This window comes from Chlorocebus sabaeus, chromosome 11, assembly GCF_047675955.1.
Source record: "Chlorocebus sabaeus isolate Y175 chromosome 11, mChlSab1.0.hap1, whole genome shotgun sequence".
In the NCBI taxonomy this organism is placed as follows: domain Eukaryota; kingdom Metazoa; phylum Chordata; class Mammalia; order Primates; family Cercopithecidae; genus Chlorocebus; species Chlorocebus sabaeus.
The window spans coordinates 39,302,759-39,320,441 of record NC_132914.1 but is presented as its reverse complement, the minus strand read 5'-3'; the positions used below and the strand labels follow the sequence as shown (position 1 = coordinate 39,320,441).

General features: G+C 38.4%; 1 long non-coding RNA gene across 2 annotated transcripts in view; it reads left to right on the top strand.

Annotated features, from left to right (window-relative positions):
• Nucleotides 1-17,683, top strand: part of LOC103238163 (uncharacterized) — a 364,800-nt gene that overhangs the window by 86,384 nt on the left and 260,733 nt on the right. For both annotated transcript variants that reach the window (XR_012094483.1, XR_005240011.2), the window contains exons 2-3: nucleotides 6,797-6,997; nucleotides 16,539-16,638. This is a non-coding gene — a long non-coding RNA (uncharacterized lncRNA). The remainder of the gene's footprint in view (nucleotides 1-6,796; nucleotides 6,998-16,538; nucleotides 16,639-17,683) is intronic.

Genomic DNA, 17,683 nt, shown 5'->3' with positions numbered 1-17,683 from the left:
CCAAAGGAGATTAACATTTGAGTCAGTGGACTGGGAGAGGCAGATCTACCCTCAATCTACATGGGCACCATCTAATCAGCTGCCAGTGTGGTCAGAATAAAATCAGGCAGAAGAACGTGGACAGACTAGAGTGGCTGAGTCTTCTGGCCTTTATTTTTCTCCTGTGCTGGATTCTTCCTGCCCTCAAACATCAGACTCCAAGTTCTTCAGCTTTGGGAATCTTGGACCTTCAACCACAGACTGAAGGCTACACTGTCGGCTTCCCTACTTTTGAGGTTTTGGGACTCGAAACCTTGTTCGAGTCCTTGTTCCTTGTTCCTCAGCTTGCAGACAGCCTATTATGGGACTTCACCTTGTGATCGTGTGAGTCAATACTCCTTAATAAACTCCCCTTTATATACACATCTATCCTACTAATTCTATCTCTCTAGAGAGCCCCAGTATATAAGGTGAGTAAAAAAAAGTCCCAACAATAAAGACTCAGTTATCAGTGACCTATTAATCACAGAAGAATTAAACAACTATATAAAAATTAACCCTATATATTAGAAATACATTTCAATTTCACCCAACAGATTCGAAATTATTTATTTATTTATTATTATACTTTAAGTTCTGGGATACATATGCAGAACGTGTAGGTTTGTTACATAGGTATACATGTGCCATGGTGGTTTGCTGAAGCCATCAACCTGTCATCTACATTAGGTATTTCTCCTAATGCTCTCCCTTCCCTAGGCCCCCACCCCGATGGGTCTCAGTTTGTGATGTTCCCCTCCCTGTGCTCATACGTTCTCATTGTTCAACTCTCACTTATGAGAACATGCAGTGTTTATTTTTCTGTTCCTGTGTTAGTTTGATGAGAATGATGATTTCCAGCTTCATTCGTGTCCCTGCAAAGGACATGAACTCATTCTCATTTTTATGGCTGTATTCCATGGTGTGTATGTGCCACATTTTCTTTTCCAGTCTAACATTGATGGGCATTTGAGTTGGTTCTAAGTCTTTGATATTGTGTACAGTGCTGCAATAAACATACATGTGCATGTGTCTTTATAGTAGAATGATTTATAATCCTTTGGGTATATACCCAGTAATGGGATTGCTGGGTCAAATGATGTTTCTAGTTTTAGATCCTCGAGGAATTGCCACACTGTCTTCCACAGTGGTTGAACTAATTTACACTCCCACCAACAGTGTAAAAGCATTTCTATTTCTCCACATCCTCTCCACCATCTGTTGTTTCCTGACTTTTTAATGATCACCATTCTAACTGGTGTGAGATGGTATCTCATTGTGGTTTTGATTTGCATTTCTCTAATTACCAGTGATGATGAGCTTTTTTTCATATGTTTGTTGGCCACATAAATGTCTTCTTTTGAAAAGTGTCTATTCATATCCTTTGCCCACTTTTTAATGGGGTTGTTTTTTTCTTGTAAGTGTGTTAACGTTTCTTGTAGATTCTGGATATTAGCCCTTTGTCAGATGGATAGATTGCAAAAATTTTCTCCCATTCTGTAGGTTGTCTGTTAACTCTGATGATAATTTCTTTTGCTATGCAGAAGCTCTTTGGTTTAATTAGATCCCATTTGTCAATTTTGGCTTTTGTTAAAATTGCTTTTGGTGTTTTCGTCATGAAGTCTTTGCCCACGCCTATGTCCTGAATGGTATTGCCTAGGTTTTCTTCTAGGGTTTTTATGGTTTTAGGTCTTCCATTTAAATCTTTGACCCATCTTGAGTTAATTTTTGTATAAGGTATAAGGAAGGGGTCCAGTTTCTGTTTTCTGCATATGGCTAGCCAGTTTTCCCAATACCATTTATTAAATAGGCAATCCTTTCCCCATTGGTTGTTCGAAATATTTTAATATGGATAGAAAAAATGTTATCTTGCTTTAACAAACAAAACAAAACAAAACAAAAAATCCTGCAAACCACTACCTTTTAAACTCAGGTACTGTTGCTTAAAAATACCTACAGAATTCTACTACTCAGCCATAAAAAGGAATGAAATAATGACATTTACAGCAACTTAGATGGGGCTGGAGACCATTATTCTAAGTGAAGTAACTCAGGAATAGAAAACTAATTATTGTATGTTCCCACTTACAAGTGGAGCTAAGCTATGAGGACACAAAGGCATAAGAATGATACAATGGAGTTTGGGGACCCTGTGGGGGGAAGGTTGGGAGGAAGTGAGGAATAAAAGACTACGTATTGGGTAGAGCGCACATTGCTTGGGTGACAGGTGCACCAAAATCTCAGAAATCACTACTAAAAAGCTTAAATTCATGTAACCAAAACCACCTGTTACTCCAATACTATTGAAATACAACAGAAAATAAAATTTCACAGTAATCTTCAAAGCCTTTTTATTATGGTAAACAGTACGGGGGCTTCTGAAAAAATTAAAAATAGGACAGAGAGAGGTTGGTTAACAGATACAAAATTACACTAGAGAGAAACACGCTCTGGCATTCTTCAGCACTGTAGGGTGAATATGGTTAGCTATAATTTATTGTATATTTTCAAAAGTCTAGAAAAGTTGAATCTTCCCAACACAAAGAAATGATAAATATTGGAGGTGATGGGTATGCTTATTATATGTCGTATATACATATTAAAATATTACTCTGTATCCCATAATTATGTAGAATCATTATGTGTTAACTAAAAATAGAAGGGGAAAAAATAAAAACAACCCCTACAGAATCCTCACCTAGAAATTTTATTGACTAATGCCACTTATCCAGCTCGCCTGTCTAATTTCTTTACCAATGGATGCCTCCAGCATGCTGCATGGGGGAGCCTAGTAGGCTTCACTCTCACAGATGGTTTCTTACAACAAGAGTTAATTTTGTTTGTTTTTTAACTTGTCTGTGTCCATTGTGCTTATTATTAGAAATATGGTATTGAAATACGACAAAAATGTCATGATACCAAAATATCATAAAAATATTATGAAAGTGAAGCAAACAGTGTTTTTGTTAAATAACTTAATGCAGATGAAAAACTTAAAGATGAGTCAATACAAAAAAACATCTATGGGATAAGATGTAGGCAAAACCCTGTGAAAGGTTGCATTGTACTCAGGAGCTTTGTAAGCGTCTTGATATTCTTCCTACACTTTCAGTAAAGCTAAACTATCAGTTATTAACACACATTCTGGGTGTGGTTTGTTTAGGAGTGACACAGAGCTATAATTAGAAGGACCACCTAATATCAGTCTCATTTTATCAGATAAGATAGCTTCTATTATATTCAGCTGAGCACAGGTAGCCTAGGGGACAAGGTAACACAAAATATACCTCTTTTCTTATCTCACACAATGAGCCTTCCTTCTCTTTCTGGTGGAAATAATCAAAATAGGTTTTCTTGTTGTTTTTTTTTTCCCCCACTGGATGGCCATTTACATAGCGCAGTGAACAATGAATTTATGCCATGCAGGAGAGAGAAGTTAATTTTCTTCAACCACCATGAATTCCAACTAAATGTTGGTTGAATAAATTAAGACTGTACAAAGAGGGAAATTTGTTCACAGTAAGGCCAAATTCCTATAATGGATGACAGTTATTTCAGGGAGATTACATTCTATTGGAATTAAGAAAATGAAAGTTGAAGATGATTGAGTTGGCCAATTTCATCAGCAGATCCCTGGGAGGAGGGTTGCAGAATGGGATGGGGGGCAACACAGGTTGTGGTATGATTTATTTTTGTACTGTAAAAGTAGCAGAAAAACACTTCCTAGTCAAGTGGATATTATGCAGTGTTACCATTGGTAACAATCATTGCCAAGTCCTAGGTCATCCTATGTGTTAAGTGATTATAGAGTTTCAGAATTGGCTTATTTGGTGCTAAATAGTTGCCAGATAAAATGTTCTCATTGGAGGACATTCAGAAAAATAAAGAGCATCATATAAAAATGACATCTGACCTCACTACCTGGAATGAAAACTATTAAAGTGTTGTTATTAGTCCTTACAGTCTTTTTTCCCCATGTTTAACCCATTTACTGGTCATTCTACAATGATATCCTAATTGATGAGAGCAAAGTTTTATTTACTCTAGCTATTCCCAATGCAAGGAAATACTGCTAGTTTCCTACCTCTAACTGTTATACCTACCTACTTTTTGCCATCCCTGAAACCCAATCACTTTCTCTTCATGGCCTCTACACTCCTGCACACAGCCCAGTTGTCTGTTCCTTGGCTTACTCTCCTAGTCTGTGTTCCCAGATGTCTTTTATCATTCAGCGTATTTTACCTCACTAGATTGACTTATTCTTCCTGGTATGCAGGTTGTTTTCCATCCATCCTATAATTCTTTTTAGGATCTGTAGAGTTGAGATCATGACCACTATTTTCTCATCTTTTTCTCTGTCCAAAGCAGCTGACTTCAGACGCTTAGGGTCGCATTGCACTCCCTAGCCAAGAAGCTAGGAAGTCAGGGAAGGTGGATGCTAACATTGAGGGAGGGGGCATTCTGTGGTCACCATTGGAAAGAATATGATGTTGAAGACATAACAGGACAGGCACAACTTGAACTTCATCTCACACAGTTTTGAGTGTTGAATCAAGTTCATTTTTCTACCTTATGGCACTCATGTTTTATGTTGTCCTCCATAAGGGAATATTTAAGAGGAATATTCATAGGAATGGGAGATCATGGTTGTATTAATTATTTGGTTGCAAGTTACAGAAAATGATGCTGGCTATTTTAAGCAAAAATGAAATTCCTTAGAAACAGATATCACAAGATTGACAGGAAGAATGAAGAACCAGGCCTGGGAGTTGCAGGGTAAGAGGAACTGCACTGGGTCTCCTTTGTAGAAGCTATTCAGCAATTTCCCCACCTGGAGTCTGGGATAATTGAACTCCAGTGGTTCCTCTGGTGCTGAGGCCCTTTGGTAACTCAGAGTCCTGGGAGACAGAGGTTGACTGAGTTGAGCTTTGCTCATGGCTACCCCCTGACTATCCTGGGAGGAAAGACTGAGGTGCAAGAGCATCCAGGGACTCTGTGTTTCAGTAAGGGAGAAGCCAACCTGCTGTTAGAAGGAGGACATGAAGCCTGGGCATCCAAAACTTGCAACAGTAGTTTTCTTAATTGAGCAATGGATAAGATAGAAAACATTAGCTTGAATTTGGCCCCATATGTGAGGCAGCCTCTTGTGGTGGAAACAGCTGCCAACATACTGTCATAAAAGCGGCTAAAAGCAAAGGTGTTGGAGTCAGAAAAATCTGGTGAAAATCTGGCTCTGTGACCTATAAGTTGTGTGACCTGAAGCCAGTTATTTTACCCATCTAAGCCTCAGCTTCTTAGTTTGCAAGAATGGGGATTAATGCCTATTTCATAGATTTGTGGTCAAGATTCAATGAAATAATAACATGTATAAAGTACTTAGCCAAGAGTCTGATGCACTCTCCATGGGTGCCAGCCATTATTATTAAAACATTTTTAGACTATCAGCTCTGAAATCTGTCATCTCGTATTGTTTGTTTCCTCATCTGTAAAATGAACAGATGAACAACAAGCTTTCAGAGCTGTTGCCCAGTTGACATTGTACGCATGGACACAATTATTTCTAGAAAAGCTTCATTAATGACCCCTCTATGAATAACTGCACAATTCATCTAATACATAGCTTCCATGTCATTTTAGGAAACACTTATTAGCACACAGCAGCCCCTGAATGAATGCCTTAAGGCCTTTCCTAGAAGCTTGCAGTCTGTTGCCACGGAATAGCTTTTGAAGTTTGGGAAACTATAAATGACACATATCCCATGGTAGAAATGAAGATAGAGCTTAGGGGCACACCAGAATAACGTGTGAAAGGAAGCTGTAATAAACATAATTATAATCAGCTTCCTGCCTAAGGATGTTAGAACCGTTTTAGCTTAGCTTAGGATTATGCAAGTTAAGACATACCACCGTTTAAATCATCTCTCTCAATATACAGCAACAACACATAGCGAAACCTTGTTAGAACATTGTAGTACCTTTCCTAACTGGGTTCCCTGCCTCTGATCTCCATTTTAAGCAATTTCAGGCACAGATACCAGATTTTCTTCAACAACCTTTATTACATTCAATGGCTCTCAATTTTTAGAGAATAAGTTCTATAAAATTATAGAAATAAAATAGTACAGATACAGTGAACTATACATTATGTAATTTAGAATTTATTTCTTTTGTAATTATAGTTATATAAATAAGTTTTTAATAGAATAAGTTCATTCCTCCAATCAGCATTTTTAAAACTCCTACCCTGTTTCAAGGCATTAGGTTCTTGGGATATAAGGATGTCTAGAGTACAGTCCCTTCTTTCCAGAGTATATAGGTTAGCGGAAGAACATATCTGAAAAAAAAAAATACGACATTGTGTAAGCATTTTAATTTATGCACAATGTCTTATGGGATCAGAGAAGAGAAAGCATTTATTTTTGCTTGAAGAGGACAGAAGAGCCTTCCAGTCTAGGCAAAGAAGGAGGTGGGAAAGGATGGGGAAAGGGGAAAGATAAAGGAGAAAGCAAGGAGTGGGAAGATGAGCATGAGGAGGAGGGGGAAGGAGGATGATGATTATGAGAAGGAAGATAATTTTCTAGAAAATAGAAAGCATAGTCATAGAACTCAAAGGCATAGAAATGAACAAAAGCAACTGGGCGCGGTGGTTTACGCCCGTAATCCCAGCACTTTGGGAGGCTGAGGTGGGCAGATCACTTGAGGCCGGGAGTTTGGGACCCGCTTGAGGACAACATGGAGAAACTCCGTCTCTACTAAAAATATTTTAAAAATTTGGCAGGTGCACTGGTGAGTTGCTGTAATCCCAGCTAGCCAGGAGGCTGAGGTGGGAGAAGCACTTGAACCCAGGAGACCAGGAGACAGAGGTGGCACTGAGCGGAGATCACACCACTGCACTCCAGCCTAGGTAACGGCATGAGACTCTGGAAAAGAAAAAAAAGGGATTAAAAGCATTCAGCATGGTGTCTTCAGGGATCTGCAGGTATGTGCAGTAGCTGACCTGTGGGAGCGTAGGAGGAGAGTGGAAGAGTGACAGGAAATGGGATTGGGCATAGGTCAGATCCTGAAGGGATTTTATATGCCAAGCTAAGGCTTGGAGTTTTAGAGATGATAAGGTGTTTAAGGAATAGTTGGACATGATTTCTGTACAGAAAAACCATTCTGAGAGCATTGGGAAGAATGGCTTGGAAGTACAATAGACCGACCGAGAGGTCTGTTATGGCAAACTTGATGCAAGTGTTCATAATGACAACTACCAGCAGAAATTATACTGGAAAAACAGATATAGGCAAAACATTATACTCAGGAGCCTTGTAGTCAAAGCAAAAGCAGATTATACTGGAAAAACATAAATGTCCATTAATAGGCAATGAATATCTACATTGTAGTATATTCATATGACAGAATATTATACAGCAGGCAAAAATGATTGAACTACATGTATTTTTGTAGATATAGTTCTACAAACTACAGAACATGGGTAAACTTCAAAACCAAGAAAAGGTCAAGTTGAAAATGAATCTGTGGAGTTGAACAGCATTTATGTAATTTAGAAACATACGTAAAATGCTATTAATATGTATCATACATGTGTCCATACATAGTAAAAACATAAAAGTAACAATATAAAAGATAACATAATACTCCTGATGATGGTTACCGCTGAGAGAGGTGGTGTGCCCTGAGGCCAGTTAGTATAGTTCACTGTATCTGTACTATTTTATTTCTTTAAAAAATACCCAATGACTTGAAACAAATGTGGTAAAATAAAATATATTAAAATTAAACATTGAGTACATAGTTGCCACTGTGTTTATGCTTTTTATGGTTGTAGATGGTCACTTCCTAAAAAGAACTTAAACTTTACAAAAGTTATGTGAAGTAGATTCCCTGTTGTTGTACCCATTTTATCAATTTAACTACGTTTGTCACAGTCCACAGCTAGGAAGTGGCAGAGCTGAGATTTGAACCTGTGTTTTGGCTCTGGAGCCTACGGTTTTAGCCAATGCCGTATATATATCTTCTCTTATGATTAAAAGCAACACCAGGTACATGGTGAGAGAAATCAATTAGAAATTTACAGAAGCATAAAAAATGATAAACCAAATTCTCCCCATCCATGACATTAATCATAATGTTGACTTCTCATAGTGGAGACGTCTTACAACCATTTTTGATTTTTGTTTATTTTGTAATTGCTAAATTTTGAAAATCATCAAACTTCACTGAAAAAAAGAATGATATGAAAATGATCACACCCCAACTTTCTTCTCTTTCCTTTCCTTTACAGCTCTTCATAATCTGTGACCTTCTTTCAGATACATTGATACATTAATTATTTTATATTATCAAGAGCTGTAACATTTACATTGTTTTGTAATCATATATTTTTAATACTTTAATAAGTTACTCCAAAGCTAGGGAGTGAATTAAGAGCATTACGTTAGTATATGGAAATATTATTCAACATAAAACAGAAAATGATTTGAATCGTGGAGCAGGAAACATATGCCATTTTACTAAACCTGTATGGCTAGCTAGAAGAAAAATCTTGAGACAGTTGAGAGCAATAAATTCTCTTCTATTCCATCAATGGCTCTGCCTACATTTTATTAAACCAGATCCTTGGAGGGTGGGGCTCTTGTTTACTATTGTTAGAACTCAGCTTAGGTTATCTGCTGCTAAGAATGAGAGGAAAAATTTCTCTCTTCAGGAATATGATAGGATTTTAATAAAATCACCAGCAAACACAAGCCACCAATATGGTTAAAACATATAAACAGTGATGTTTAGTGATTTATTTATTCTTCATATTTCCCCCTTGCCAAGTGAGGGAGAGCCTAGAAAAAAATCTGGATCATTATCTTAATTGTAAAACTATACAGTCAATGTAATCAATAATCACATCTGACCATATCACAACAGAAATTATTTTGAATGTTAAATCATGAATTTTTATTAAACTATCCCCATTAAGTTTATATGCTTACACAGCACCATAAATTCAGCTCATTATAGTCGTGCACATGAAATCCATCCTCTCCTTGTCTCTTATCCATGAAGCCGATTATATTTATGAGTTTGCCTTGTAGTTTTATATGCAATCTTATCCTTTCCTAACTTAAGATATTATTTCCCACCTTTACTCTTGTTCCTGCTGTACAGTGTGTTAAACTTTTCCTTTCATGTGAGTCCTGCTCTAATTCCTTCCTCCCCAGAAGCCTTGATGGTCTAGATATGTTCAGCCTTTTGTAACGGTATCCTTCGATGACTTCATAATCCAAGTCTTTTATCCAACTGACCTTCTCTGTTTGTCATTGACAACCAGACCTATAATGCATCCCACCATTCTAGTGAATACATCTGTCCCTTGTGAATTTAGAGAGCCTTAATTCATTCATTAAATCATAGGCTCATTCAGTTAATCATTGTTTATTAAGAAAATTCTCTGCTCTGTGTTACATTAAGGTTTGGGGATAAAAAAAAATAAAGACTAAGACATAGTTTCTACGTATAAGGGGCTGAATGGAGACCCAAAAGATAGGTCTCCCTGCAACCTCAGAATGTGGTTTTATTTGGAACAAAGGTCTTTTCAGATGTAATTAAGGTAAGATTCCCGAGAGGAGATAATCCTGGATTAGGGAAGGCTCTAAATCCAATGACAAGTGTCCTTTTAAGAGACAGAAAAGGAGAAGACATGGGGTCACAGAAGAGGACACCATGTGAAGACAAAAGCAGAGATTGGAGGGATGTTGCCACAAGCCAAGGAATGCCAGGAGCACCAGCAGCTGGAAGAGACAGGAGGGATTTTCCACTAGAGCCTTTAGAGGGAGTGTGGACTGATGACACTTTGATTTTAGACTTATGGCCTCCAGAGCTGAGAGAATAAATTTCTATGGATTTAGGTTGTCACGTTTATGCTTATTTGTTATGGCAAAGCTGGTAAATTAATACAGTAGCTATGCCTTATGTAGTCTATGAGAGAAGACAGATATGCCCATAACTAACAAATATAGTAAAGATGGAAGAGCTATATTCATTCTGTTCATTGAGCAGCTTCTATGTGCCAAGCATTAGGGACACATCAGTGAACAATACACACTAATATCTCTACTCTCAGGGAGCTTACATTCTAGTGTGGAGGAGACAGGTACAAAACCAAACCAACCAACCAACCAACCAAACAAACTGTAGGGCAAATTCTATGAGGAAAGTTCTATGGGGAAAAAGAAAGCAGAAAAAGAGAAGTTTTGGAAGGGGAGGGTTGTCATTTTAAAAGAGGTGGTCAGAAAAATGTTCACTCAAAATACAACATTTGCACAAAGACCTAAAGGGCAGGTGGGAGCAAGCCATCTGAATATATTTTTGAGGGGTATAATATTGAGAACAGAAAATACAGTGGCCCTGAGGCAGCAACCGCAATGGGACATATATGGTTAGCATGAAGTAAGCAAGGGAGAAAGTAGTGGGTGGTAAGATGAGACATGGGTGATGGTGATCATGGAAGGCCTTAAAGCCATAGCAGGGACTTTGGCTTTTACTCTTGAATTTGATGGGATGTTATAAGAAGGTTTTGAAGAGAGAAGTTACATTGATTTGACTTATATATATATTTTTGAACATTTTCCCTTGAATACCACATACATGATACATCTGTCATATAAAATATGTACATATAAATATATTAAATATAAGTATAGTATACATATTTGTATGCTCATAAGTATATACCATACTCCTTTCCCCTTCTCTCCTCCTTTTTCTCTCTCCCTGTGCTATTAATTAAAATAGCAACAATTTTACAGTTAATCACTGTCTGTTTCATAACTCCTGCACTGTTGTTTTACATCACAGGAACTTAATTTGTACTGCTGGGTAGAAAATATGCAGCACCTACTATTTGCCAGAAAATATTTTGGAGATTTACAAGTGATTAAGATACAGTGCTCAAGGTTATTTAATTTTGGACTTGTTTTGCTTTCCTACTGTTTAAAAAAGTTCCTCAAGGACAGTGTGCAGATTGAGTATCCCTCGTCTGAAAGCTTGGGACCAGAAGTGTTTTAGATTTCAGATTTTTCCAGATTTTGGAGTATTTGCATAGACATAATGAGATATCTTGGGGATGGGACCCAGGTCTAAACATTTATGTTTTATATATAGGCCTTATGCACATAGCCTGATGGTACTTTTTATAATATTTTAAATGACTTGTGCATGAAACAAAGTTTTGATGGTGTTTTGACTGTGACCTGTGATATGAGGTCAGGTGTGGAATTTTCCACTTGTGTCATCATGTGAGTGTTGAAAAAGTTCTAGGTTTTGGAGAATTTCTCATTAGTGATGCTCAAACTGTACCTTATTCCACTGTCTCTCCCAGTACAATACCTTTCCCATACTAGGTATTCAGTAAATACTTTTTGGCCAATAACTCATGTAACTGTGAGATGAGTTGCTAACATTTTTATCCTGAGTGTCAGTGTTATTTATAAGCTTCCCAAATAAATAGATCACTAGAGGTTAAAGATGTTCTCTAATTTTGAGGGTATTTGTATGCTTATGCTTATGGGATAATAAAACATTCAAACCTGTCGTATTCATTTCTTTTCACTGGTGTAACAAATTACCACTTTTTTTGGTAATAATTTTTTTTTTTAATTGTGAAAGTAGCAATTTTCTTATTCATTCTAACACATTTCTTTTTTGGTTTTATTTTATTTATTTCTTTATTTTTAATTTAATTCAATCTGTAAGTTTTGGGATACATGTGCAGGACGTGCTGGTTTGTTACATAGTTAAACGTGTACCATGGTGGTTTGCTGCACCTGTCAACCCATCACCTAGGTATTAAGCCCAGCATCTATTAGCTGTGCTTCTTGATGCTCTCCCTCCCCCTGCACTGCCTGACAGGGCCCAGTGTGTGTGTTTCCCCTTTCTGTGTCCATGTGTTCTCATTGTTCAGCTTCCATTTATAAGGGAGAACATGCAGTGTTTGGTTTTCTGTTCCTGTGTTAGTTTGCTGAAGATCATGGCTTCCAGCTCCATCCATGTTCTGCAAAGAACATGATCTCATTCCTTATGGCTGCATCGTATTCCATGGCATATATGTACCACATTTTCTTTATCCAGTCTATCATTGATGGGCATTTGCTTTGATTCCATGTCTTTGCTGTTGTGAATCACGCTTCAGCGAACATATACATGCATGTATCTTTATAGTAGAATGATTCATATTCCTGTGGGTATATACCCAGGAATGGGATTGCTGAGTCAAGTGGTATTTCTGGTTCCTGGTCTTTGAGGAATCGCCACACCATCTTCCACAATAAATTGCTGCAAATTCAGTGGCTTAAAACAATACCGATTTATTCCTGGACAGTTCTGGAGATCAAAGGTCTCAAGTCAGTTTCACTGGGCTAAAGTCAAGGTTTTGGCAGGACTGGTTCCTTCTGGAAGCTCTGAGGGGATACTCCATTCCCCTGCCCTTTTCAGCTTCTAGTGGCCCCCTGTATTCCTTGTCTCATGGCCCCTTCCTCTATCTTCAAAGTGCATCCCTCTGCTGCTGTTATCACATCACCGTCTCCTCTTCGGCATCTCCCTCTGCCTTTTGCGTGTAAGGATCCTGTGGGACCACCTGGATAATTGAAGACAATTGCTCCATGTCAAGATCCTTAACTTAAACACATCTGCAAAATCATTTTGCCATGTGAGAGAACGTAGTCACCGGGTCTGGGGATTAGGATGTGAACATCTTGTTGGGAGGGGTGGCATTTTTCAGCCTACCACATTTGGCTAATGTAAATTCAAACAGAAAGGCAAAATTGAAGGAAACGTAACTTGACATACTGACTCACTCTACCATACCGTACTCTGAAGGATAAACAAATCTGCAGATAAGCAAATGTGGGAAAATCATGAGGGTTGCAGAGGGCTCATCTGCTAGGTAGTCAGTGGCATTTGGTGATGCATGATGATTAATTACAATCTGCAAAGGCTGTCCCAGATGTGAAGACCTCATAAAGCCAGAGATGGCATCAATGGTTTATTAGTTTTCTTGATGGAAGCACCTTAAACAGATGTGGCCTAAATGTCCATTTTTCAACTATTTCTGTTTAACAACTGGGGGCTTGCATGCATGTTTGTCAAACCTCTCTATATATGCAAGGGTTTTTTCTTAGAAAGTTGTGTGTACACTAATTTTTCAAAAGTTAAATCCTCATTTGAATGAACCCTGTTAACTCTTACTCAAGAATAGTAAAGCAAATCTTTCTAATAAGTGAATTATGAAGGTTACTTAAGGAGGGCTCATATGTATGTTCTGAATAAAAGGGATTTTAGGAAAAATCTATTTCATTTTGATTAAAAATTCACATTAAAATCTAGCATTTTCTAAACAGTACACTGTATGGCAGGTTTGTTGATACAGTATCCTATGTGGTAGAACTTGTCAGATATTAGGCAGAAACCACGCAGAAGAATCCATTACTATGTCAATTTTGATAATTAAACACAATCTTCTCCCACTGAGAGCACACATGCTTCAGAGGTAACACATTCAGGTACCAGTGCCTTAAAGCAAGGATGACTTACTTCTTGACTGGAGGTGCTGGGCATTGAGAAATTCTTGAGCTCTAAGGAGGAAAAAAAATGCTACAGAAGAAGATGGGTGTGAGTTGATGAGGTGCAGGAGGACTGAGCACTAACTTCACTGTCTAGGCCTGGTGCACGTAGCAGCTGACACCCTAGCTGCGGAAGGGAGAAGGAATCAAGGAACTTCGCTAGGTCCCCTAATATCTTGTGGGTAGGCATAGCCTTACATTTAGGATCTTAGTGGAAGAATCCCTCAGAGTCATATGCTTATTTATTCCCAGCTGGCAAATATGACTGAAAAAAAATCTCTCCACACAGCTCAAGCTCGTTTCTTGCTGAGTCTCCTAAGGATGAATAATTCCTGCAGTTCTTTCTTCCCTTCTCCCCTTCATTGCTCTGTCAGAAAGCTTATTAACGTATGTATATTCCTGGCTTTTCCACTATATGAATGATTCAGAAACAAATAAAAATGTCAAGTTCTCCATGGCTTACTGGTAATATTAAAATCTACCAGTTTCTATTAAATTTCCATCAAATAGTATTATTCAGAGACAAAAGATCAATTAATCCCTGTTCTTCTGCTCCCGAAAAACACTGATCACAGGAGACCCAGTGATGTGAGCTCTTATTTAATCAACAGAGTCAATGGTGCCCTGGAACACAGGAGAAAATGAGACCCAGACATAAAGCCTTGAGCCATGCCCTCTTTATGAACTCCACACATTATATGAGAAAGGCCAGTTCAGAAGGTTTGATAGATACTCACTCAAGTATGCCATTTCATAAAGAAGAAGAAGTTACTTCCAGATTTGAGTGAACAGCTTTCAAAGAAATGTATGACTTTATTTTATGCGACATAGGCTACCTTTATAGAAGGAGTAACCACCCCTTTTATAGCAGGACTAATGCGAAAGAAAAAGACTTTTTCATCATTACTTCCAACTACTCCCTTGGCACTTTTACAAGGAGAGCTGGGCAGTTATTGTTTCCGTCTCAAGATAAACATAAGGAGAAGTATCAATAAAAAAGTAATTATCATAATAATAATTATAATAACCCAAACCAAAATAATAACAATGAAAGTAATAATCATAAAAAACATTATTACATCTTTTTTCTTTAGGTCTTTCACCCACTGAATCTTTTTAATGTGTAGGAGCTGTGAGTTTTCATCCATTCCGCCTTAAGCAGTAATTGCATTTGATTTGGCCTGCACAATTTTACCCATAATATTAGAAATAGAAGAGAGTCATGCAGTGTGCTTATTATTGGTTATTATTAAAGATCGGGATCAGTGCCTTATCATGGGGAGCCATCAGACTGTCAGCAACAGCTTCCTTTCACTCACTTTCAGACTGCTGTGATACTCAATCCAACTCTGATTTAAACCTAACATCTGGCTGTTTTTAACTGAGAAAACCACTTATTGGTCTCTCCTCCTTGGGCTCTGATTTTGGCTTCTTATGTGGCTTATTCCGTCACTTTCACCCCCTGCATTCAGTAGCTACCCTAATCAGAATAGAACCTATGCCACATCCAGAAGGAAATGTATCTTTGTAATAGATATATCAACGATTTCCCCTTCTCTGGATGGGCCCTGGTTTGCAAGGGTGTCTGTCCCTGGAACCCAGGCCCTGTGGCCCTTGCTGATTGGTTTTGGGTATAGACATCTGAAAGAAACGCTGCCAATCATTGCACTTCTGTGGATTTTCATGTGGTGGTCACCAAGGGGAGTCTCTCCCTGGCTGTGAGAGCCATAGGAGCTCAGGTGACTGTACTTTCTACAATGTGGAGGAAGCTAGGCTCCAGGAGAGATGGAAGCAGGCCTGAAAAACAAAGACAATGAGAGCCCAGGCAGCTTTCAAGTTGTCTCTGAGGCTCAGTTTTACCCTACCCTTCCTGCGTCCTACAAGATTTTCTCATATACTTTGGACAGATTCCCTTTGCTTTCCAAGTTAATTTGATTTGGACATCCTTCTTTGTAAGTTGATGAATCTTAATGAATTAAGTCTTGTTCAGGTAGTGGTTCATAGGATCATAGGACCAAAGGTCTGGTGGTGTGGTGGGTAGAAACTAGCAATTGTGAATGTTTTACTGCTTTTGTAGGTTAGAGGACAGTCAAGGTTATATGTATAATTGAACATTATTTATACTTTCACACATTCTAACATGTTTTCTGGAAGATGCGAGAGGGAGTGGTGTTATGGTAGGTGCCTGGGAGTTGTGTGGATTCTGTGAAAATGTGTCATGCATCTGGAAGATGTGGCCTTCTTGATGTCCATTGCCGTAAGTTTGCTGAGTGCTGCAGCCTATTCTGGGATCCAGAATCTTCATCCAATTTGTCCATTGGATCCACCTGGTTAGGACATCCATTTTTAGAGATGTATGAAATATTATTTAAGCTCTCACTTTTATAAAGCCAATAGTGTATAATAAAATGTTTTGGGGGGAGTTCCTCTTTGAGCACATTCTTGGGAATCAGGCATATCTTGGTTTGTCTAATGGGCTAGAGTGGTAAGGTTGCCTGGAGTGTTTGCAGTGGGAACTGAGATCATTGTAAGGAAAGGAACAGTCAGGATGAGCCCAATAGCAAGGTGTCAGTGGTCTGAGAGGAGGGACTGAGAGCCATACAGTATGGTAGTCCAGTCTTCATGGCCTCTTGTATGACAGAGTGATTCTATTATACATACAAAGGAAGAGAATATCATAAAACAAAAAGTTCCCCAAATAACCCAAGATTTTAGATGATCCCTTCCCCGACAAGAAGCTCTGTAAGGCATTGTTTTTCAGGGCAGGATTCCTGTGGTTCCCTTTTAAAATCCAGAAGAGGAAGAGAGCCATTCTCCTTTCTTTTGTATGGAAGACAGCCTGGCTGTGGTATTTTGAGGACTCTGGAAGACAGGGATGATCCTGTGTTTCCTACTCCTGTGTTTCAGTGGGTGATGAGAGCCAGCACATGGCAGCAAATCCTGCATATCTTCTGGGAACTACAGAAAATAGCTGGAAGACCTTGACGAGGGTTGGAGGTCTTGTAAGGTGAGTGAATCAACAGATGGGGGAAAATGGCTACTGCTTTATTGAGTGCTTGTCATTCACCCAAGTGACCTATGTGTTTTATAACTTCCCATCTGCCAGAATGCAAACTAAAATATTAGGGGTTGATATTTCTCTTCTGTTTTCTGGCCAGCATGTGTTCTCAAATAAGGATAGGCTAAAGTTCTTTTCCTCTTCAGGGAAAGAGGGAAAGTGGAGGAGAGGCTAATGCTAGGTTAGAAAATGGAAGACAACCTTGGCTCAGGAAGCAGGAAGGCAGAGACCCAAGTACTCTTCCAGCCTAGTTTCTCCACCAATGACAAAATGGGTACTAGTTAATTCTTTGTCTTGGAAATCTTGGTTATACATAGAACTCAGAATTATCTCTGTTAATATAGAAACCAGAGAAGACATTTGCCATCAAGTGCTAACAAGCTGTAGCTAGGATAGAGGTGGATTTGAGTTTCATAGCTGGACTCCTAGTACTTGCAGCCAGCTAGTTGCACAGACTGGCCCTATCATTTGAGTACCCTTTCAACATGACTTATATTTATATGCCCAGTTGAACTTTGGGGACCCTATTTATTACATTACAGTTGAGTTTTAGTCTTCTCTACAGCTCTGTGAAGTAGGCACTACTTTTATTCCCATTTTACCAGCATGAAGTTCTAAGATTAAGTAATTTGCTCAAAAGCACACAGCTAGCAAGTGTGAACTCAGGCAATCTAAGACCATAATGTGCTCTTTTAAAGAAATTCTTTATTAGTGAGTAATATACACATAGAAAAGTATACATGTCCTAAGTATACAGGTTGATAAACTTTCATAAACTGAATACCATTTGTAATCAGCACCTAGATGAAGAAATAGATCATTACCAGCATCCTGGGAGCCCTCTCATGCCCCTTTCTAGTCACCATCCCTGACAAGGGCAACTGCTCTCTTGACTTGTAATTGCATAAAGTAGTTTGACAGTTTTTGTACTTCATATAAATGGAATTTTACAATATTCTTGTCTATGTCTGGCTTCTTTTATTCAACACTGAAA